The 25,079-nt window shown below is 41.6% G+C and overlaps 1 protein-coding gene across 1 annotated transcript in view; it reads right to left on the bottom strand.

Moving 5' to 3' along the window:
• The window catches only part of LOC140491993 (uncharacterized), a 118,806-nt gene extending 95,198 nt beyond the window's left edge, over positions 1 to 23,608 (bottom strand). The window contains exons 1-2 of the mRNA XM_072590569.1: positions 23,471 to 23,608; positions 1,358 to 1,436 (exon numbers count right to left, since the gene is read on the bottom strand). The gene's annotated coding sequence lies outside the window, so the exon portion shown is untranslated. The remainder of the gene's footprint in view (positions 1 to 1,357; positions 1,437 to 23,470) is intronic.
• Positions 23,609 to 25,079: the final 1,471 nt, after the last annotated feature.

Below are 25,079 nucleotides of genomic sequence, written 5' to 3'. Positions count from 1 at the left end.
GTGCGCCAGACTACCACTGCACCCCCTTTATCCGCTGGCTTGATGGTGAGGTTGGGATTGGAGCAGAGGGATTGGAGGGCTGCGCGTTGTGAGGGTGAGAGGTTGGAGTGGGGGAGGGGGGTCGACAGTTTGAGGCGGTTAATGTCCCGGCGGCAGTTGGAAATGAAGAGGTCGAGGGCAGGTAATAGGCCAGAGCGGGGTGTCCAGGTGGATGCAGTGTGTTGCAGGTGGGCGAAGGGGTCCTCGGAAGGTGGGCGGGAGTCCTGATTGTGAAAGTAAGCTCGGAGGCAGAGGCGACGGAAGAATTGTTCGACATCACGGCGTGTATTAAATTCATTGATATGTGGACGGAGGGGGATGAAGGTGAGTCCTTTGCTGAGGACTGATCGTTCGTCCTCAGTGAGGGAGAGGTCTGGGGGGATGGTGAAAACTCGGCAGGGCTGGGAGCTGGGATCTGGTGTGGGTGTAGAGCTGGGAGTGGGGGTGGAACCTGTAACTGGAGTGGGTGTGATGGTGGGGGGAATGGGGGTGGAGTCATGAGCAGGGGTAGTGTTCCCTTTGGGGTTCTGGGGGGTGGGGACAAAAGACCAGGTACTGTGTAACATTTCAGTTATTGGTTAAATACTGATGGTTTGAATTCTACTTACTGATTGACAGCAATTTCTGCACTCTAATGTCTTTTGGCAGTTACATTATGCACTCAAGATTTCAATGACTATAACCTCTATTTATTAAAGTAAAGCACCACCCAGAAATCAAAGTAAACCAGGAATATTGTAACAAGGCCCTTTCAGTGCTGTTTGCCCAAATCTGGACCTGTTTCAAATGAGAATGACCGTAGTTTTAAGTGAGATGCAATAATATGAGTAATATATATGAATTTTATATCTTCATTGATTTAACCTTTGAATGCAAAACTTATGCATATATAGCTGACTGTTTAGACAGGTAGGATTTAGAAGCAGGTATATACTTATCAAGCCTGCTCTGTCATTCGATAAGCTGATTGTTTATCTGACTGTGGACTGAACTCCACTTTCCTGTTTGCTTCCTAAATCCACAAATTTACATTTCTAATGCAATTTGTGATAGTAACTGAAATCAGAAAGGCTGAAAGGTCTTGCAAAGTCAGGTACAGTATCCCTGGAGACCAACAAATCCACAATTCAGACACCCTATTCATGAGAAGGATTTCTGGTGAAAGACAGGGCATGAAATGTTGATTTGACAATTCTGCTTAGTTGTTTTCCTAGAAGCTTCATCAAAAACATCTTCATATTCTCAATTCAGACAAACCACCCCAAAATCAATATAAATGTTAATTTTTTAAAATATAAATGTCACAGTGATTTTTCACCTGTGTTTCAGTCAGAAGCGTCCAGGAGATTAAACTTCAATTCATGGAGATGCAAGGATAATTCTGAAAGCATTGGCGTCTGTAAGGAAGTAAGATTTAAAACATAGCAGCATTAAGAGAATGGCCATGATTAAGTGAATTTGAGTCACTTCCCAGTTTGGGTGTTTTGCTCTAAGCTGTTGTTGAATTCTTCTTTAAAACAAACTTAAGTCTGTCAGCTTGCAGCACATTTTCAACTTACCCCAAACTTCACAGCAGTTAACTTTTACAGAATTTAAAACCTTGAATTAAATGCTGTAATCTAAGATAGTGAGTGACTGGAGTTCAGATCTCAAGTTTTCTCTGTGGTTACACAATACTTATTACAGTTGTTTTGAAGTGTGCATCAGTATTCAAACATTTGAGTAAGGATAGAAAGAAAGGGAAGATAAAAAGAGAGTAAATATAAAACTCAAAGATATATGGAAAATACTACTTGGTTATCTTTTAGTTTTGATACCTTATTTAGAACTATCAGGAACAATATTGCAATCGTGTTAGTATCTTTCAATTGAAGATCATGGATTAACAAAATTACTTTTTGACATATTGTAAGTACAAAACATAACATGAATCTAAAATCTGTGTGAATGGTGATGGTTTGTTCTTGCATTTCCACAGTTTGTTCTTGTCAAGATAAAACCAAATCTATTATTACTTTACATTCCACCTTCCGAAACACAATGTTTGAGTCAAAAATGATTAGAAATAAATGTAAAATTTTAAGCTTACCAATATTTGATTCAGGTCTAAAAACACTAGCAGAGATTATTACTCCTTCCTTTCCTTACACCAAATTCCAAGAATAAATCAGTTCCTGTATGCAATCATTTACTGTACTTAAAAGCCATTTGCAGTCATGGGAATAAAGTCAATGAAAGTTAGATAAACAACACATGTAAATATGGTCAAGGTAGGACATTTTGACAGGACTTGCAATCCAGGTATATGAGAGAAGAATGTCAGCATAAATTCCAACAATAGTACTAACCATTCTTAGATAATTAAGTCCAATTTTTCCTATTCCCTTTCTTTGCTAACATTATAATAACATATACCATAGCTGAATCAATTGGATGAATGAAATTATATGATGTTAGTCATACCTGGGAGAAATGACAAAGCTTTTGAAAAATTGAAATTATAAACCAGGACAGTTTAACCCAAGTAGTTTTTGGCTTTCTTGAATATTCTAACAAATTACAAAAGAACAATGGAACAAGACTATATTGTTTAGCTCCTTGAACCTATTCCACCATTCAATTAAATTATAATTGATTTGATTCTAACTACCCACCCTTGCTCCATATCCCTTAATAATTATGGCTTACAAAAATTAATACAGCTTAATTTTTAAACTCGATACAAATAGATTTGACGTTATTCTATTTTAAGACTATGGGTTGAATCTTAATATTTGAGATTAAATGTGAGTTGTATCAAATATTTTGAAGGGAATCTTGCCATGCTAGACAAATTTCATATAAGATCTTATCAAATTCAGCTCATGACCGACCTGCCCTACTGCTATATTACCTCCTCCATCCAATTATATCCCTATTTTACAACACACCATTTCCCAGAACAACTCACCGCTCAGCAGATATCTGCTGAAAATAAAGCACCCTAGCATTCCCAGCATGTTTGAGAAACTCTACACCCGCACAAATAGTTGAAATTTAGTGTTGCCCTTAAGCATTAATGAAATGACACAAAGTTGCTCTGGCCATTTCACATAGATCACTCCTCACATATCCAACACCATTTGCTCACCCTAATCACAGTTTAACCAACGGCCCAAAAAGTTCACCTATCTTTAGAAACATCCCATCTAAATACCCTCTTTGAGGCCTAATACCCGTTCTCCAGTACCTAGTGATCACTTGATTCGTGTCCAGGGAAGCATCACATACAGGCACGATTTTGGACACATCCAAACAAAGCATCTATTTTCAGCCAGTGATAATGAGCACAAAGGGCATGATTAGGGTCTGCTGGTCTCCCCTACCACACAAACAAATGTTGGCACATTGATCTTGACAGTCCATGATGCTCTTTTATACCCACACCCTGTCAATTAGAACTGGGGTGTTAACCACGTCTCCTCTGTCACTTGGCACCGAATATAGCTGAGCTCTGTCATCAATAACTTGAGATTTTTCCAGCTCAATGTCCTCATCCTCCTACTTGGGTGACTGCTCCCATTCTCCAGGCTCCTCAGCATCTTTTACAATGCATCGTCGGTTGCTTCAATTATGCAGAGCAAGGATGGTGTGGCGCATTCTAGAGGGATCTATACTATACTACAGGCTTCACCCCAGACCTTCTCCAAGCTGTGGAACTAGACCTTCAGCAGCCTTATTGCCAGCTCTACCATGGCCCTGGCCAGAGCAAGTGCACAAACCTGGTGAAGGTGTCACACTAACTGAGTGATCAATATATTACAATAAAATTGAGTTCCTACAGCACTCCAATTCCACTTTCCATCCCAGATCTACATCAATCATTCCATTTTTCATTACATTTATTACAGTCTATCATCATAGTTACATGAAATATGAGTTAACACTGTCACCTCCGTGATGCGGAAGACAGGGGAAATGATTAAAAATAGATGAATAATAGTCAAACGTGTCCCATCACTTGTGGAACTTCTCAAAGATGCTGTGGAACAAGGGGAACCTTGTCAACCCACATGTCATGTAACTGTAATGATGGCCTCTAATGAATATACTAGGAAGTGGAAGATGGAAGTCTACACAATGTTTTATGTTCCCTTATTCAACCACAATAAAGCTTCCTGCTTATATGTCACAATGAACAGGATAGCTATCGCTCAGATGGGGTTAGAGTATCATGAGGCCCTAAGGGTGTTGACTCTCTGTATCTCCACTCCACTCTGCAACTAAAATAATATTCACTTCCACGGCTGATGATTAAAAATGAGCACATATTTACAAATGCACGACCATTTTCACAACATTCTATGGAAGACAAGTGACTGTGGCTTTTCTGCATCTCTGATGCATCATGGTACTGAGTGCCAATGGTTAAGGTGAGGAAGTGCAACTGTCTGCATACATCCAGTAGAACCTGAAGATGCTGGACCTGGCTATCCTTGGCAAGCACCATGGAGGCAGCCAAACGTCTGCTTATTATCTATATATTCTCACATGCATAATGAAGGTGCAATATATCAGATGTTAGTGAAAGGCTGTTAATGTTATTGGCTTTTATATTTCTAGTGTATCCATATTAAGTTTTATTTCCCCAGGTTACCCCCTGAGCCCCAGGCATACTGCATAGCCATACTAGACACAGTTGTGCATAGTCCACCCATCAAATACAGGGCGGTGCTATTGATGACCTCCCTCTCCCAAAGTATTGCTTTTTTGCCTATGTTCTATTGCCTTCCCACCTTATATAGGAGTCATCCAGCTTCAGAAGTATTATCACCATTGTGTCCTAGAATTATACCTACAATCCCCACAACTGAGTTCCCTAGCTCCCCTGCCACAGTAAGGGGTCTCTGATAAACCCTTTGAACTTTCAGTGGACAGATTGGGATCCACAACCGGTCTGACTTGGAGAGATCCCACAAATGATGAATGAACAGACCTCTAACTGATTTCAGTGCACATTTTCAACTGACTTAACAGCCAATGGGACGGCTAGTTGCATTGGACCTGCAGAACTGACTGTGACCCACTTCCCAGATTCCAGTGATATGGAACTGCTGACCCTGGTTCATGCCCAAATCCCCAAACTGAAATCAGATGATGTCTTGACTTACGGTGCTAATATTCCTGACTGATGACTATCTTGCTTGATATGAGTGAGAAGTGGTCCTTTTGGGTTTGAGACATCACTGTTTGATTAAAGTATAAGAATTGTATTTGTCCTCTACGCTGCTGGCACATGCTGTAGGTATAAAATTGATGTAGCATGTTGCCGTGCAACAATATGTCCATCCCTTTGACTGATCACTGCTGACAATCATTACAAACTGTCTGGCTTTATGTCTGTCTGAAAGGGGAAGGCTTAGCAGTACTGCAAACCTTTAAGCTTTTGCTGAGGGAGCAACACACTAAAAAGAAAGGTAAGGCAGAAACCTTATGAGCATCCAAGTGGACAGAAAGTGAGTGAGTGCCACGAGATTAAGTGAGGAGTGGTGAACTGTATTGTAAGTGTGTTGGAGATATATCATGAAACTATGTGTCCAATATTGATGTCCGTGGATAGGACCACATGAGCAGTCTCTGCCCTTAGACTGTGCTAAAATGCTTGTGAGTTCAATCCAAGGTAGAGGCCCAGAGGAATAAGTGGTGAACTGGAGATGCCGGGTACCTGCTCTGACATTCCCATGTTGGGAATTGTCACTGTTTTTTTTCTCTGGTGCATGGGAGAATTGGAAACAGCATGTCAATCAGGCAGGATTTGGTGGTAACAGCATGAAAATGCATGCAGATATTCTTCTCACAACAGTAATTCTCATCTTGCTTTTCAAAGTTTGATTGCAGAATCAAGCTTTCTCTTCTTAACATTGAAAATTACATTTTTGCCAAACTCACCACAATTTCCCAACTGACTCACCATTACTCCTGTCATCTATGGGTTGGGAAGTTTGTATCCAATGCTTCAAAGCAGGTACATTCTCACACTCAACTATAAGTATGCAAGGACAAGGTCTGTGATATTAAAATATGGCATATGTTTTGGGAGGGGACGCTACTGGGTTAGGTATCTGTCTGAATTCCACTACGGTAGCATTAGCACTTTGGACCTGCCACACACATCTGTATAAGGCTACATAGCTCAGCTCAGCCCTTTACAACTTCTCAACACACATTGTCTCAAAGCACAACTTGTCAAGTTCACTGTGATTGATGCATGGGATCAGGAGTACTATTAATATGACGCTCAATTCTGACATTCCCCACACGTATTTGAGATGGCACCTGCGGCTGAAGTAGTCGTTGTGGTCCTGTTGGAAATCCAACAACAGTATCAAAGAAGTGAGAATTAAAGTATTGTCCTCCATTCCAGGGTGATGTCCAATAGCTGCCACTCAAGGACTTGCAGCAGGTGAAGATCCTCCAAGGAGGTAATGGAGATTGATCAGACACTGAATCAATCAGCTTTACTTCTATTATCTAGCTCTTGGAACCCTGTGTCAATGGAGTCTGAAGTACCACCAGTACATCACCAATGCTCTTTTCTCCAGGTGACACTGGTCTATATCCTTCCCTATGATGAGTGTCAAGCTGTGCAGCCAATGAGATTCTATGACATCTCTGGATTTCCCAAGGAATAGGATGTTATAGACTGCATCCGTATCACATAGGAGTACACTCTCACCAATCTGCCAGTGTTTATAAAGCTCAAAGGCTTCCATTCGATCAATGTCCTGCTTATCTGTGACCATTGGTGCCAGGTTTTAGAGAAGTGTGCTAGATATTCTAGGAGTTGCTATGATGTGTACGTTCTAAGGAAGTCCTGTTGGCAAGTTTCTGCCTCTTCCAAGTTCTTTGGGTCATACTACTGGGCATTGAGTTTGACCCTGGAGACCACACTAACATTGGCCGCTGCCTTTGTCCAGCCTCGCTGCCTCTGATGCTGTGTCTGTCTTTGGCGATCTGGAGGAAAATGCCCATTTTTTGAAAACTCGATCCACCAGTCCTCCAGGGTTCTGTTGGCAAATCAGGGGCGCCAGCTTTACTTTCTGAGCTGGATGCTGAGTTAGAGTGGTACAGGATCACTGTGTAAGGGACAGTTCCTGGTTTGCAGCATCTGAGATGCTGTGAAGCTGGTGTTCACATACTGCTCCATTGGTGAGAGCATGCCAAGACTCAGCAGTGGCAAGTCCTTCCTCCTCTCCTTCTGCACAATTCTATCCAATAGATGTACAGAGGTTGGTTGCATTCTTAATGAGGATGTGGGCGCCTGTGTGAGAAAAGTTGACATGTGCTATAGTGGATCACTCTCCATGAATTTCACCAAAAGAAATATTTTGTCAAAAAAATGGGAAAGTTCAGCCCTTAATGTCTTTTAGAATTGTGCATGAAGCAGTCACTGGTAATTTAACTTTTGGAAATAATTAGCAAATTTGGTAGCATCGTTGGAGAGACAAAAAGTTAGTTTCATAGAATCTTTACAGCGTGGAAGAAGACCATTCAGCCCATCGAGTCCACAAGACACTTCAAAGAGTATTCCACCCAGACCTACCCAGAGTTGAATATGACTTGACTTACGATTTGATATTTTACCATCTTTTAATGCTCCTTGCTAAAATGATGACTTTCTATGTCCTAAAAAGGGATTTCAAGGGATCTCTGTTGTTAAAAATGGTTCTGTCAGTTGCACTTCTGCCATTGAACTAGAGAAAAAAGTGACTTCAGATTAAATTGGTGGGTGGCACAGTGGTTAGCACTGCTGCCTCACAACGCAGGAGACCTGGGTTCAATTCCCACCTCAGGCGACTGACTGTGTGGAGTTTACACTTTCTCCCCATGTCTGTATGGGTTTCCTCCCACAGTCCAAAGATGTGCAGGTCAGGTGAATTGGCCATGCTAAATTGCCCATAGTGTTTGGTAAGGGGTAAATGTAGGAGTATGGGTGGGTTGTGCTTCGGTGGGTCAGTGTGGACTTGTTGGGCCGAAGGGCCTGTTTCCACACTGTAATCTAATCTAAATTCCACATAATGAAGCAATGCTGCACTGTCAGGGGTACTGCTTTTACATGAAATAGTCAATTGAAACCTTGTCCCCTCTTTCAGATAGACATGTATCAAACCCCAAGGCACTAAAACTAGCCATAATCAATCCCAGTTTGAAATTTAACTTGAAGAAAGCATGCATAGCCACTGTGCGAAATTAAAACATACACTTCTGAGGTTTGATAGAAAGGAAAATCCTTTGGCAAAGTACATGCAGCATAAGCCCCTGCTTCATTGGATGTGGGCTTGTTGGTGATATTATGTGCCTGAAATGGAAATGCCTCTAATTGGTCAATGCAACAATCACTGGAAAATGTCAAATTTAGTCAAAACTGTAATACAGTACAGGAAGCTTGTTGAAAAAATGCACCTCCTTTAAATATTCCAGCACATTTACATTTAGTGTAACAAGAAACCAACATTTCTCTCACTGTCCCACCCTTCATATCTGTGGAATCTTGTTATATAATGACTGGTTTTACAATCTACTCCCTTGTTTACCTCACAGTTGATAGTGTTTCCTTTTATCGTAGCAGATAGAAATGTGCCTGAGTTTCCCAATCAAGGACACACCTTTTCATGTCTTTCATTATCTAGAGCAATCACTGAAAACAAGTCTTTACATTTCTTGGCACTGATTTTGACATTTGGACGGCATGAAGTCATAATTGGTTCAACACTCAAATTCCAATTCAATTCCAATTGTGACACATTCTAAATCAGAATGCTTAGTTTTTCACACCCTTACAATTTTATTTTTGACAGCTACGTTCTTTTTTTGATTTGTTTTCTTATTCATTCAGAGGATGTGGGCAATGCTAGCTGGGCCAACATGTATTCACTGTCCTTAATTGCCCAGTAGAATGAGGTATTACGGTGTTTTCTTGCAGTCAAACAATTAAGTACTCACAGTACAAAAATAAGCTTTAATGGATCAACAACTATATCAGATAAGCTGGCCTGGGGGGCCACAAAATACATAGTTTTGTCTAATGCTGATAAAAAAAGTAAGCATTTGCTATGGTACCTCATGAAATAGAATATCTCCAAAATAATTAAAGCATAACTTTGTCAAGGTTAATTCAATGACCTGAATCCCTTTACACCATTATCAAATTGTCAAGAACATTAGCTAAAATGACACTTTAAATGGTTTAGATGATGTCATGGACTATGAAAGAACAAATTAATACAAACTCCTAGCTACTCACATGGGGCTGAATCTGACTTTTTTGGCTCAAGGTTAAAAAGCACACAACACCAGGTTATAGTGCAACAGATTTATTTGGAAACACTAGCTTTCAGAGCACTGCTCCTTCATCAGGCAGTTGTGTGGCTCAGTGTGAGTCATGCTGAGTTTTGGTGAGTATTTCATTGCAAGGCTAAAAGAGATTTCTTCATATCTCTTACCAAAATTTCTTCATTAATGGGCTTCTCCAAAAGATTGGCAGATTTGCTCTTTCTGTAAAAGGCTACTGTGCACCCGGAAAAAGTGTCAGCATTTCCCCTTACTGGCAACATAATGGCCCAGCAGCCACAAAGTCGATTTGCACATGGCATATCAGCAATAAGAAGGATAGACAACGGTCATCAACCTCATTTCATCAGGTGTTTACCCCTCACTGCCTCCAAGCTGATAGTCTCCCAACCCCTATCCAACTTGCTTCTACTTCCTTCCTAAAATTCACAAAACGGGACTGCCTACTTCATCCTGCTCCTGCCCCACTGAACTCATCTCTTCCGACCTTGACTCAGTCTTTTCTCCCCAGGTCCAGTCCCTGCCCACATGCATCTGCGATTCCTCAGATGTTTGATGTAAATTTCAGAATTTCGAGCTTGCGGGGTCTAGCCACCTCCTTTTTACCATGGACGTGTAATCCCTTTACACATCCAACCCCCACCAGGATAGTATCAGGGCTCTCTGCTTCTTCCTGAACAGTCTGCATTCACCACCAATCTCTTCCGCCTGGCCGAGCTCATCCTTACCTTCAACAAATTCTCTTGAACTTCTCTCATTTTCTTCAGGTCAGAGGCGTGACCATAGGTACCTGCATTGGCATCAGTTATGCCTGTCTCTTTGTGGGGTATGCGGAACATCTCTTGTTCCAGTCCCATTCTGGCTCCCTACCCACAACTCTTTCTCCACTATATCGATGATAGCATTGGTGCTGTCTCCCTGTGTGTCCAGAATTAGAAACATTTATCGATTTCACTTCTAATTTCCACCCCATTCTCACCTTCACCTGGTCTATCTCTGAATTCTCCCTTCCCTTCCTCGGTAGCACTGTTTTCATTTCTGGAGATTGACTGGCCATCAATATCCTTTATAAACCCACAACTCCCACAGCTAGCTGGATTAGGCATCCTCACAGTCTGCTTCCTGGAAAGACTCTATTCCATTATCCCAGTTCCTCCATCTCCTTGGCATTTTTCTAATAATGACAACTTCGTCAAGAAAGCCTCTTAAATGCTCACCCTCTTCCTCAACCGAAGATTCCCCAGCACTGTTGTTGACAGGGCCCTCAGCTGAGTCAGACCAATCTCCTGCACTTCCGCCCTCATCCCCTCTCTTCCTTCCCACAACAGTGATAGGGACCCCCCTTGCCCTTTCCTACTATCCCCCCAGCATCCACATCTAGAGCATCATTAGCTGCCATTTCTGCCACCTTCAGCGAGATACCACCAGCACACTCATATCCCACTTTTCTCCCTTGTCAGCCTTCCATAGGGACTGTTCTCTCTGGGACACCATGGCCCATTCTTCTTTCACTCCCAACACTGTCCTCCCAACAGCGTCATGGCACCTTCTGCTACAATCACAGAAAGTGTAACACCTGCCCATTTACTTCCTGCCTCCTCACTATCCAAGAGCACAAACATACCTTCCAGGTGAAGCAGCGCTTTACCTGCACTTTACACAATCTAGTCTACTGCATTCGCTGCTCACAATGTGCTCTCCTCTACATTGGGGAAATGACACATAGACTGGGTGACAGCTTCGCAGAACACTTGTGTTCTGTTGAAAAAAGGGCCCTGAACTTCCAATTCCCTGACCAACATCCCTATCTCAGGCTTGCTGTAGTGCTCCAGCAAAACTCAGTGCAAGCTGGAAGAACAGGAACTCACTTTCCTCGTGGGGACTCAATATTGAGCTTGATAATATCAGGTTTGAGCTGTCCTCTATCCTTACCTCAATCCCCACGACCAGACCTTGTTATCACATAGCGTCCTGTTACATACCACTATTATTAGTCACTTAAAAGTCCTCATTGATAAGACCATAAGACCATAAGACCATATTCCTAGGAACAGAAATTAGGCCATTCAGCCTGTCCACTCTGCTCCACCATTTAATCTTCTAGGAGAAAGTGAGGACTGCAGATGCTGGAGATCAGAGTGGCACTGGAAAAGCACAGCAAATCAGGCAGCAATCAAGGAGCAGGAGAATCAACATTTTGGGTATAAGCCCTTCACCAGGAAGGGGCTGGGGGGCTGAGAGACAAATGGGAGGGGCCCTGGGGTTGGGGGGAAGGGAGCTGAGACTGCAATAGGTAGATGAAGGTGGGGGAGAACTGCACAGAATCAATGTAGATTTCAGCAGTTTCCTTATTTCCCCTCTCCCTACATTATCCCAGTCCCAAGCCTCCAACTTGGCACCACCCTCCTGACCTGTCCATTACCTTTCCCATTGATCCGTTCCACCATCCCCTCTGACCCATCACCTTCTCCCCCACCTTCATCGACCTATTGCATTCTCTGCTATCTTCCCCTCAAGCCCATCCCCCTCCCATTTATCTCTCAGCCCCCTGACCCATAAGCCTATTCTTGATTAAGGGCTTGATTAACGTCAATTCTCTTACTCCTCAGATGCTGCCTGACCTGCTGTGCTTTTCCAGCGCCACACTCTCGCCATTTAATCATGGCTAATAAGTTTCTCTATTCTCCCTCTTTCTCCCTGTAACCCTTGATCCCCCTAACAATTCAGAACCTATCTACCTTTGTCTTAAATATATTCAATGTCCTGGTCTCCACAGCCTTCTGTGGCAGAGAATTCCATAGATTCACCACTCTCCTACTAAATAAGTTTCTCTGTTCTGAAAGGTCTTCTCTTACTCTAACAGCTATTCTCTCTCCTAGCGTGATTGGAATGTACTCCTTTGTCTGTCTTACTGCATTTCTCTCTTTCTGGGCTCTATCCACACCTAACATTTACTCCCTACCCCCTCCTCACATCCTATCTTCTGCATATAAACTAACGTTTTCCTAGCTACCATCAGTTCTGATGAAGTGACACTCAACTTGACTCATTAACTCTGAATTCTCACCACAGATGCTGCCAGACCTACTGAGATTTTCCAACAATTTCAATTTTCGTTTCTGATTTACAATATCTGATTTGTTTTCGGTTTTAATTTAAGGCTGACACAGCCTCATTCTCTCAATCTAGTCACTTTTAACCAGGCCACATAGCTTACCTGTCTTTAGCTATATCCCTCCTAAACATCCTCTTTAAGCAACCTCTACTTTGTTCCTAATGCCAATTGGACACCTGTGTCTTGTCATAGTCCAATGGGGGAGCATCACATACAGTAAGACAATTCCAAACAATAGCTTTTCTCACTTCCACAATACAAACAAAACGCTGGCATCGTGACCAATGACTAATTAATGTTCTGTGATAGTCTGCTGCATCCTCCTGTCATCTATCAGTCCAGTTCTCTCTGGCTTATAATGCCCATCACAACTCGATCATTTACAAGAGGAGCTTCATCATCCCCAGTGACCTCCTCCTTCTCCTTATCAGAAGACTTTTCCTGGCCTCCCAATATCTACCACATGATCTCGTTGCCTGCCCCAGGTTACAGAGCAAGGATGATGTGGAATATTCTGCCTGGACATGACTGGAGGGCTCCCACAGGCTGGATCGAGCAGCAGCACCATATTTTGGGTTGTACCTGCTCTGTCATGGCCCAGGTGGCAGATTCACTGTGAAGGTGAACGTGCCACGCCAGTTGAGTGACAAGTACATTACGTCAAAAAGGGACTGTCTGTTGTGTTCCAAACACCTTCTCATCCCAGATCCTCATCAACCTTTAACTTGCTTTCAGTAAGGTCTATAGGCATTCTTATGTGACATAAAATGAAGCAATGTTTCCTTTGTCACACAGCACCCTTGGAAGTGTTATTATCAGTGACTAGCATTCATCTCCTTTTAAGTCATTGTTGCTTACTTAGTTAAACGTAGAATTCCTAAGGTGAAGAAAGAGGCCATTCAGCCCATTGAGCCTGCACCGCCCCTCCGAAGAACATCCTATCCACATCAAGCCTTCTCACCCTATCACCTCACCTGCCTTTTATCGTGGCTAACCCAGCTAGCCTGCACGTCCCCAGACACCGTGGGACAATTTACCATGGCGACTCCACTTAACTATATAACTTTAAATTTGTGGAGGAAACTGGAACACTCAGTCGAAACCCAGGCAGACACTGTGAGAATGTGCAAATTCCACACAGATAGTCACTTGAGGCTGGAATCAAATGCAGGTCCCTGCCTCTGTGATGCAACAGTGCTAACCACTGAACCAGTTTGATGCCCACATTAAGATCCTAATGTTATATTTGCAAGTATAAACAGATTGGGTGCCATTTGCTTTTGACCAGTGTTTGAAGTTTAAGGACTTTTAACTCTGCATGCATTGCAAATGGCCAAAGAGATAATTGTAAATAAAATATAGCTCAAGTTCGCAAATGCATTCATGTGTTTGCCTCTCTAGTATCCAGCAGACCTAAATCCTGCACTCTCAGCTATCAAACTGACATTGACCACAGTACTTACTGCCAATTAATTCCCCTCCTGCAGCTTACAATGCACTTTAATGCTGTTCCATGTGCCATCCTCTCTCAATATACTTTGAGTTTCACTCCATCTCTGCCCTTGTCACCATCTGAAATCATGTCTCTAGCACCACACACACACACACACACACACACCTTGACACCGCTACCCCTTTTGGTTGTGACCCCCAGTCTGTTCCTACAGGCACTATTGGACCATACTTAACAGACCCACAGGACTGTGATCACTCAGAACTGTGACCGACTTAAATGAGCAACCCCTGGACATGACTGACCAGGTCCCAGACTGACAATATGCATTGCATCTGCCTGCTTGTGATGGCCTTATAGGCCTCGCCATTTCCCAATGTACTCGGACCCATAACCTGACTGTGCCCAACCTGAACAGATGACTGACCAGGCCAAGTCCCTGGACTGCATGCAGACTGCCTATGACAGATGACCCACCGAACAGTTGACTGGACTGAGGATGAGCACCTACCCCCTTTCTGCTATGTTCAACTGGTTGAATGAACGTGCAGTAAGCTTATTGTGCAGATAGCTGGTACTTGCAGTTGGTGTTAGATTCACCTCTTTGTATATTGTAGAGCAAGGTACCATTGCCATCGCCATATCCCACCCCCTCCCCAGTCAGATCTCTCTGGACAAACACAGCAAGTAGCCTGTCTGTGTGACTGCACAAAAGAACATGTTGATGCGGAAGTACTGATAACATGCTTACGGCCAGAATCTAAGACTAACTGGCATGGTGCAGTGAGGCAAAGCAAAGCGAGGAATGAATGCTGCGAGCATCCCCAAAGGAGTTAAGAAAGTGAGTGCGAAGAGAGCAATCTAGTCCAATCTGTGAGCTATCTGTCTCTGCTTGCAAAGTGTACTTGCTTCAGTCTTTTCAATACTAGTGCAGTCTGCAATGCTGGTCTTTACTTCCAAAATGTCATGTAAGTGGATTGGAGAAATATCATGAGGATTGTATGGGGTTCGCCAATGTCAGATGCCACTGGATGAAGGGTGTGTGAGGCTGGTGTCCATGGATTGTACGCTGAGATGCTGGTGGCTGCTGAGCAAGCGAAAGTGTCCAAGTATCGGCTCTGATTTCCATGTCGAGTATTCTCGAGGTTTATCCTGTTGGTGCACTTGGTAAGATAGGCAGCTGAATATTGTTGAGGAGAATTGTGGTGATGTTATGTCATTGAACAAGGTATGATCCCCCTTAATTGGTAATCACTGCTGCCTAGTAACTCACCATGCTGCCCAGCAGACGCATAAAAGATGCAGTGAGTTGTTATAGAGTCAGAGTCAGATAGCACGGAAACAGACTCTTTGGTCCACCTCATCCATGCTGACCAAGTTTCCCAAAACTAAACAAGTCCCATTTGCCTGCATTTGGCCTATACCCTTCTAAACCTTTCCTATTCATGTTCCTGTCCAAACATCTTTTAAATGTTGTAACTGTACCTGCATCCATCACTTCCTCTGGCAGTTCCATCTTCTGTATGTAAAAATTGCCCTCAGGACCTTTTTAATTTTTTTCTCCTCTCACCTTGAATATATGCCTCCTAGTTTTTAACACTCCCAACCTCGGGAAAAGATACTTGCTGTTCACCTTAACTATGCCCCTCATGATATTACAAACCTTTATAAAGTCACCTCTTAACTTCCTACGCTCCAGTAAAAAATGTTCCAGCATATCCAGCCTCTCCTTAGCACTCAAATCCTCCAGTCACTGCAATATTCTTGTCATTCTTTTCTGAGCGCTCTTCAATTTAATAATATCCTTCCTAAAGCAGGGCAACCTGAACTGTACTCCAAAAGTAGCCTCAGTAACAACCACAACATGATGTCCCAACTCCTGTACTCAAGCATCCTCAACACTTTCTTAACCACTGTGTTTACCTGTGATGCAAGTTGCAAAGAACAATGCACCTGAGGTCTCTCTGTTTGACAACACTACCAGGGCCTTACCACTAACTTACCATCTCACCAAAATGTAACAACTCACATTTAGCCAAATTAAACTCCATCTGCCATTCCTCAGCCCATTGAACCAATTGATCAAGATCAGTTTGTAATTTTAGATAATCTTCACTGTCCACAGTACCACCAATTTTGGTGTCAGCTGCAAACTTACTAACGATTTATCCTAACTTCCCATCCACATTGTTTCTATAAATGACAAGTAACAGCAGACCCAGCACCAATCCCTGCAGGGCACCACTAATCACAGGCCTCCAATCCGAGAATCAATCCTCCATCAGCACCCCGTCTCCCATTGAAAAGCCATTTTTTAATCCAACTGGTAAGCTCTCCCTGAATCCCATGTAATCTAGCTTTATTAACAAGTCCACCATTCAGAACCTTGTAAAGGGCTTTCCTAAAGTCCTTTTCTGATACTGACATAGGTGTTACCAGACTTCTGGCATAATTCTGCCAGAATTCTCACCCACGTTGGTCAGGTCCCATATAAGATTCCACCAATGGGACTTAACAATTGATATTGACTATTATTTTTTCAAGGTCTTAGCCAGATAGTGAATCTTAATAATTTGGTATTTTAGATAAAGCCCATATTATTTTGCTGAGAATTAATCAAATGCTTCAAATAATATAAAGCCCAATTTCCTTAAAGTACAAAGTATCAACATATCATCTTCATTGAATTACAAACTATTGTCTAGCTAAGTTGATTTTCACATACCAACTAGGGCTTCTTTTTCCTTGTCTCTGAATTTACTTCAAGACTTACATTCCATTCTTTCATTCCTTTGATATATTTTGATCCTTTTTCCCAAACACCCCATTCCTCAACAATACCCTGACACCATTTCTAGTTCAAGGACTTCAAGGCCTTTTTCTTAATACCCTTGATGCTGGGAAGGGAAGGGATGACAATGGACTAGTATCTTGTTTTACACTGCAGGCAATTTTTTTCGCTATTGGAAGGAAAGATCAGAGGATATTCAAAAAAAACAGCTGAAGGAATGACATTTGGTCACTGGCCATGGAAACTGTTAAAACCAGCCTTAAACTATAAATCAAACCTTGAGTATGTGTGGTGCACTGGCAGTTTCCCAACATTTGCATCATGAAGGTCAGGGTTCAAGACCCACCTACTCCCACCATATTGCATCAGAATAGGTTGATTAAAAGTGTAAATAAAGGAAGCCTCTTACTGTTGCTGCAAAGTACTGAGTTCCGTTTACCTCAAAGGGTATGGGTTACATGTATGCAAGGGTCAGTAAACGGAAGATATTTTAATCAAAAACTACTTATCATTAATTGAAATTTTGAAAGCTTTCCAAAGAGCAAATATATTTCAATAAGAAACCGGTCAACTTTTAAACATTGTGCTAAGAAGTAAGTTCAAATATTTAATTTGTCACGGGGAGAATGCCATTTAAATTTTTATGTGCAAATAATTTGAAAGGAGTTGTCTGGTTGATTTTTCACTTCTTGTCCCTCACATTTATTTTAAATAAGGTTACACAAGTGAAAATGAAGAGTAGTTTTTAATTTTTTTATTCTCTAAAGATTGTGAAAAGCAATCAGGAACTGATAAATGTCTTTCATCTATAATATTGGGAAACATGGAGTTCAGCACATTGAATCCTGAATGATTTAGCTGCTGGTTTCTTAGTGACCACTGGCCAATCAACACCAATGTAACATCAGATGAGTTGATGCCATTTGCCAAGATCAAAAAGAACAATCACTAGAACTCAGATAAGTTACAGGATGGAAAGTTTGCCTTCCAAAATGACTGAGGTAGAGGAACCTGGGTCAGGTGCATCCTAAATACCACTGCTTTTCTCAGAAAAATAGATACAATGCCAAATAACTTGGCACATAGATCTTTAATGGCATACACCTTCTATGCTTCCTGTTATCCTAACCTAGTAGGACAAACTCAATGCTATTCCAATTCAAGCCATGAGTTAAAATTGCAGCGTGGGGCTTGATGGCAATTTTGGAGCAGGTAGGATTAAGGAAAACCCTAAGGTGTTCTACACTTATATGAGGAACAAGAGGATAGTCAGATTGTGGGTATAGCCAATCAAGGATAGTGGAGAGAACTTGTGCCCTGAGTCAAAGGAGATAAGGGAGGTCCTTAATGACTACTTTGCTTTGGTATTCTCTACTGAGAGAGACCTTAATGTTTCTGGGGACAGCGTGAAACAGACTAATATGCTAGGACAGGTTGATGTTAGGAAGGAGGATGTGCTGAAATTTTGAAAAACGTAAGGATAGATAAATCCCCTGTGCCAGACAGGATATACCCAAAGTTAATACAGGGAGAGAGGGAAGAGATTACTGTGCCATTGGCAATGATCTTTACATCCTCACTGTCCACTGGATTAATGCCAAATGATTGGAGGTTCACAAATGTTATTCCCTTGTTCAAGAAAGAGAATTGGGACAATCCTGAGAATTACAGACCAGTCAGTCTTATGTCAGTGGTGGAAAATGTATTGGAGAGGATTCCGAGAGACAGGATTTATAGTTACTTGGAAACTATACTTTGATTAGAAATGGTCAGCATGGCATTGTGAGGGGTAGGTCATGCTTCACATACCTTATTGAATTCTTTGAGGATGTGATAATACATGATGAAGGTAGAACAGTAGATGTGGTGTACATGGTTTTTAGCAAGGTGCTTGATAAGGTTCCCCATGGTAGGCTCATTCAGAAAGTGAGGAGGCATGGTATATAGGGAAACCTGTCTGTCTGGATACAGAACTGACTGGCTGAAAGAAGACAGAGGGTGGTGATATATGTAAAGTATCCAGCCTTGAGCTCAGTGACAAGTGGAGAGCTGTTGTAGGTTGCAACGAAACATTGACAGGCTGCAGAACTGGGCCGGTAAGTGGCAGATGGAGTTCAACCTGGAAAAGTGTGAAGTAATTCACTTTGAAAGGTTGAATTTGAATGCAGAATACAGGGTTAAAGGCAGGATTCTTGGTAGTGTGGATAAACAGAGGGATCTTGGCGTCCATGTCCATAAATCCCTCAAAGTTGCCACCCAGGTTGATAGGGCTATTAAGAAGGCATATGGTGTGTCGGCTTTCATTAGCTGGGAGGGTTAAGTTTAAGGTTATGCTTCAGCTCTATGGAGTCCTGTTTAGACCACACTTGGAATATTGTGTTCAGTTCTGGTCACCTCATTTTGGGAATGACATGGAAGCTTTAGAGAGGATGCAGAGGAGATTTACCAGGATGCTGCCTGGACTGGAGGTCATGTCTTATGAAGAAAGGTTGAGGTGGCTAGGGCTTTTCTCATTGGAGTGAAGAAAGGTGAGAGGTGACTTGATAGAGGTGTACAAGATGTTGAAAGGTATAGATAGAGTGGATAGCCAGAGATGTTTTCCTACGGCGGAAATGTCTATCATGAGGGGGCATAATTTTAAGGCAATTGGAGGAAGGTTTAGGGGAGATGTCAGAGGTAGCTACTTTATTCAGAGCGTGGTGGGTGCGTGGAATGCACTGCGAGCAGTGATAGTAAAGTCAGATACATTAGGGACATTTAAGCAACTCTTGGATAGGCACATGGAAATTAGTACAACGAAGGGTCTGATCTTGGAGCAGGATAAAAGGCCGGTACAACATCGAGGGCCAAAGAGCCAAAGGGCTAATGGACTGTATTGTTCTATGTTCTATGTCTATGTTCTATGTAGACCCCTCCCTGTCCTATGGATTTGTAAGCAAGGACTCCCTCAATTTCAGTCAGGGGTCCTTACCGATTCTGAAATAAGGAAGTGAAAATTGAAGATTGTAGGAATAATGCCAATTTAAGCTGTCTGATCATCTTTATTTGTATAAAATTAATTTATATGATGTCAGCATTGCCGGCTGGATCAATATATATTGCCCATCCTGAATTGGCAATCATGTTGCCATGGATCTGGAGTCATACGTAAGCTCAATTCAGGTAATAATGTCATTCTCAAAGATTTGGCTATTTCTTTATTTTTTATTTGCTGCCTGTACTCACAGTAGAAGATCTAGAAAACTTCCTAAAGATAATTGAAAATCAAGAGATGATAGGGAAAGATGAGCTTCAAACAATCATCATTACCCTGGAAAAGTCTGGACAAATCAATCGGATCTAATGTCTGTCAAATCCCCAAGAATAGATCGGCTGTTTCCTGGGATCTTAAAAAAAGTGTTTACCCAGGTAGCAAATATGTTGATTATAATCTTCTAAAATACCTTAGATCTTTGAAGGGTCCAAGGAGATTGGGAAATAGCAAATAAAACACTTTATTCAAGATAAAATTTTAGCAAGAAACTACCTGTGTGGTGATATACTTTGGAAGAAGTAACAAGACAAGAGAGTACTCCACAAATGATGGAATACTGATATAGCTCAGAGGAATGGGGGAATTTCAGGTTCTTGTCCACAGATCCCTGCAGGAAGTAGGACAGGATAATATGGTGGTTAAGAAGGCATACCGGAACCTTGTCTTTAGTAATTGTGGCATAGATTATAAAAGCAGGGAGGTTATGTTGGAGCTGTTCAGAATTTGGGTTAGGCCATTGCTGGAGTAATGTGCACAGTTCTGGTTCGTTCACTATAGGATTACACTGGAGAGGGTGAAGAGGCAATTCACCTGGAAATTGCCTTGATTGGAACATATTAGCTCTGAAGAAAGGCTGGATAAGCTCCTGTTGTTCTGTTTAAAGTAGAAAAGGCTGAAGGAGGACCTGATGGGAGTGTATAAGATTATGAGGGCTATGACAGGATGGGCAGAAAGCAGCTGTTCCCCTTTGTTAAAGGGTCAACAATGAGGGGGCATAATTTTAAGGTGAAGGGTAGGAGGTTTTGAGTGAAGTTGGGAAAATCTTTTCCATCCAGAGGAAGGTGGGAATCTGGGATGCACCGTCTGGGAGATTAATAGAGGAGAGAATCTTCACAACCTTTAAAATGTTCTTGGATGAGCACGTGAAATGTCAGAAAATTCAAGCTTTGGGTCAAGTGCAGGAAAGTGGGATTGGTGTAAAATGGCAGTATAGATTCAATGAATCAAAGATAATCAATATAATCAAGATAATCAATGGAGCTAATGGAAATCTGTCCTTTTTATCATGAGGACTGGAACACAAGGATGCAAAAGATATTCTGCAGTTGCATAAAACCTGCTTAGACCCTACTTGAACTATTCTGGGCATCATACCTTTGAAAACGATATATTCACCTTGGAGGGATGACAACATAGGATTCCAAGACTGATCTTCCATGCTGAATGACTGATCCAGCATCCACTGGCATTTGTGAAAGAGAGTTCCAAACATCTACCTCCCTTTGTATCCATAAGGGTTTACATACATCTCTCCTGAATGGTGTGGTCCTAATTCTCAGGGTATGACCCTCAGTTCTACTATCCCAACAGGTGGAAATAGATTGTCTTATCTACCCTGTCTCTTCCTATTAATATCATGAAAACTTTGTACAGATCACTACTTAGCCTTCTAAAGCCTAGAGAAAACAGGCCTAATTTGTATAATCTCTCCTCGTACCTTAACCCCTGATGTCCAGGTATCATTCTTGCAATCAAGTCGGTGACTGCAATTAGCCTCATCTGTCAGGGATGCTTGAATTCCAACTTCGAGGATGGTAGGCAAGGCATTGCATGTTAATATGGCTAACACTAGGTGTAAAAATGATGTAAAAGAAAGATTTCAGGGCCTGTCCTCAACACATCGTTCAATATATCTCACAGAGAAATGGTCTGGATTAAAAAGACTCACAGAGTGCTAACATTTGCAGTTAAACACCAGCATAGAGGATTGTCAGGCATATCAAGGCTATGTTAAAGTCACAGCACATGCTGGAAGATTGCAGAGAGACAGCTAAAGGAAGGATCAAAAGAATGTGTATTAATCTGGCATCTCTGATCAGGAAGTGGACTACAGATCAGGCATTTGTCATAGCCTCGTGGATGGATTCACAGCCAAATAACTTTAGATCCATGTGATGCACTATCTTACTGTTGCCTTTTATCCCTAAAGCTAATGTAGGGCAGTTTATGCATAGCTAATTTTACATTGGTTTGACTGATAATTTCATTCAGACATCAAAAAGAATAATTTATTATGAAATACCAAATGTGAAGAACGGCAATAAAACCAATTAGTTCTTTCATATTCAGAATGTAAGGTGCCTGCTTGAAGAGCAACTTCCAGGTAGAAAGAAGTCCCAACTCAGTTCAGTCATCCTGAAAATGAATGGTAATTAAGCTGTCTCTGGCTATTTGGGGTCTCCAAAATATTTCTGTTTCTGCTTCTCTTGAATGGTTGTCCTGGACATTCTATAGATTCTCAGCATCTTCAGAGGATAACTCTCATTCCCTGATTTCGACCATATCCAAGCTATCTGGCAGCTTGTTCCCAATACACACACCAACCTCTGTATGAAAAAGTTGCCCCTTAGATCTATTTTAAATCTTTCCCCTCTCACCTTAAACGTATGCCCTCTAGCTGTGGACTCCCCACTCCTGGGTAAAAGACCTTGTCTATTTACCCTATCCATGCCCCTCATAATTTTATAAACCGCTATAAGGTCACCCCTCAGCCTCCAATGTTCCAGGGAAAATAGCTCCAACCTACTTAGCCCCTTCCTAAAGCTTAAACCCTCCCAACCTGTTAACATCCTTGTAAATCTTTTCTGAACCCTTACAACAGTCTTCCTGTAGTGGGAGACCAGAATTGCACACAGTATTCAAAATGTGGCCTAATCAATGTCCTGTATAGCTGTAACATGACCTCCCAACTCCTATATCCAATGCACTGACAATGTAGGCAATCATACCAAATGCCTTCTTCACTATCCTATCAACCTGGGACTCCAATTTCAAGGAAATATGAATTTTCACACCAAAGTTATTTTGTTCAACAATGCTCCTCAGGATCTTACCATTAAGTGTAAAAGTCCTGCTCTGATTTGCTTTTCCAAAATGCAGCACTTCACATCTATCTCAATTAGACTCCATCTGACACTCCTTAGCCCGTTGGCCCATCCGATCAAAGTCCTGTTGTATGCTGAGGTAAAATTTATCGTTGTCCACTTCACCTCCAATTTTGGTGTCACAGTGAATTCACTCACCATACCTCCTATGTTCACATCCAAATAATTTATTTAAATGGTGAAAAGCAGTGGACTCAGCATCAATCCTTGGGGCACACCACTGGTCACAGGCCTCCAATCTGAAAAAACAACTCTCCACCACCATTGAGCCAGTTCTGTATCCAAATGGTTGGGTCCCCTTGGATTTCATGTGATCTAACCTTGCTGACCAGCCTACCATGCAGAACCTTTTTGAATGCCTTACTGAAGTCCATATTCTGAACATTTACAACACCTTTGGCAATATGACCTTCTTCATAATTTATTTGGCTGGAATGAAAGTACCATAATAAATCTGATGTTAAGACCTGTAAAATATTATTGACAGTGTATGATGTAGTAGAGCCAGAGGCATCATGTCACGTAAGAAGTAATGGCCACTTACCTTACAATGTTAAGTATGTTTCCAAAGAGGAGCAAAGAATGTTTCTTTCAAAGATAAAGGATATGGAAAATTGAGGTGATTGTTTCATCAGTCTGGAATTTTGTTTTCTCCCTAAGTTCAAACAAGTAAGCTTTTCTGTGAAAGTAGAAAAATTCATGTGCTTGGTTCTTCCGGGTACTTGCGCATGATCTGAATTGCTTTGATTGCGAAAACCAAAGTAGTATTTCCGGATTGCTTAGAGGCAAAGTTCAACCGTTTTTACGATGTGTAAATATTAGAATCATTCTCTTTGCTGGAACAAATTACCTGTGGAAAATCTCCCAGCAACATTTCAGCCAATAGGTTCCTTGGAACATTGTAAAAAATGTTGATGGAGAGCTATGTCTGTATTTAAGAATTTATTAAAAATTTTAGCATTGACTGTCCTTCATTGTTGTTCAAAATATCTGTACTCACTTTTTCCCATTAGATTTGATGGAGTTCGTGCGTAAAAATGTTACAAAATAAACTTACAGGAATGTGGTGCATTAAGCCATAGGCAGATGATAGGAAATTACAAGTATAAACTTGAGTTTTGGGCATGCTATTAGGTTAGTAAGGAAGTGAGAATACATTCAGCTTTTCACTAAAGGACACTGAGCAGCATACACAAAAAAAAGGAGCAGAAATGGACCTTTCAGTCCTTTGAGCCTACTCTAGTATTTAATATGTTCAGTCAACTCAGTACCTTTTTCTCCATGTACCCATTTGATCTTTTAGACCTAAGAACTTTAAGTAACTCCTTCTTAAAAACATACAATGTTTGGCAGAGAATTTCATAGGCTCACTACTCTCTGGATTAAATGATTTCTTCTCATATCAGTCCCAAATGGCCTACCCCTTATCCTTAGATTGCGATCCCTGATTTTGGGCTCCCGGTCAGCGGGAATATTCTTCCCCATTTTACTCTGTCTAGTCCTGTTAGAATTTTCTAGTTTTCTATGTGATCTTCCTTCAAGCTGCTAAACTCCAGTGAATAGAATCCTAACTGACCTGCTTGTTCTTTCTTATACCAGTCCCGTGAACAATTGCAACAAGACATCTCTTCTCCTGCACTTGAATCCTCTCGCTGTGAAGGGTAACACAACATTTGCCTTCTTCACTGCCTGCTGCACCCGAATGCTTACTTTAAGTGACTTGTGTACAAGGAGCACACCCCTCTAGGTCTCATTTCGATTCCATCTTTCCCAATCTATCACCATTCTAATAATAATCCGCGTTCCTGTTTTAAATACAAAACTGGTTAACCTCGTATTTATCCATATTATACTTCTTCTGCCATGCATTTTCCCACTCACTCAACTTGTTCAAATTACACTGAAGCATCTCTGCATCCCCCTTATAGATCACTCTCTCACTCAGCTTTGTGTTGTGGATAGAAACAGAGGTAACAGGTAAATCATTCATGAACAGCTACTGTTGGTCCTCTTCTTTTCTCTTCTTTGTAAATGTACTTATTAGCTTCTCACCTGATAGGTGGTAGACAGAGCTGTTCTTTCATGACGACTAGGCCATGCAACTGTTTATTGTATGACCACCAATCTAAAGATGCACGTAGTCAAGCACTGCA

The sequence above is a fragment of the Chiloscyllium punctatum genome, chromosome 20 (genome assembly GCF_047496795.1).
Source record: "Chiloscyllium punctatum isolate Juve2018m chromosome 20, sChiPun1.3, whole genome shotgun sequence".
In the NCBI taxonomy this organism is placed as follows: domain Eukaryota; kingdom Metazoa; phylum Chordata; class Chondrichthyes; order Orectolobiformes; family Hemiscylliidae; genus Chiloscyllium; species Chiloscyllium punctatum.
This window is presented reverse-complemented; position numbering and strand designations above follow the sequence as displayed.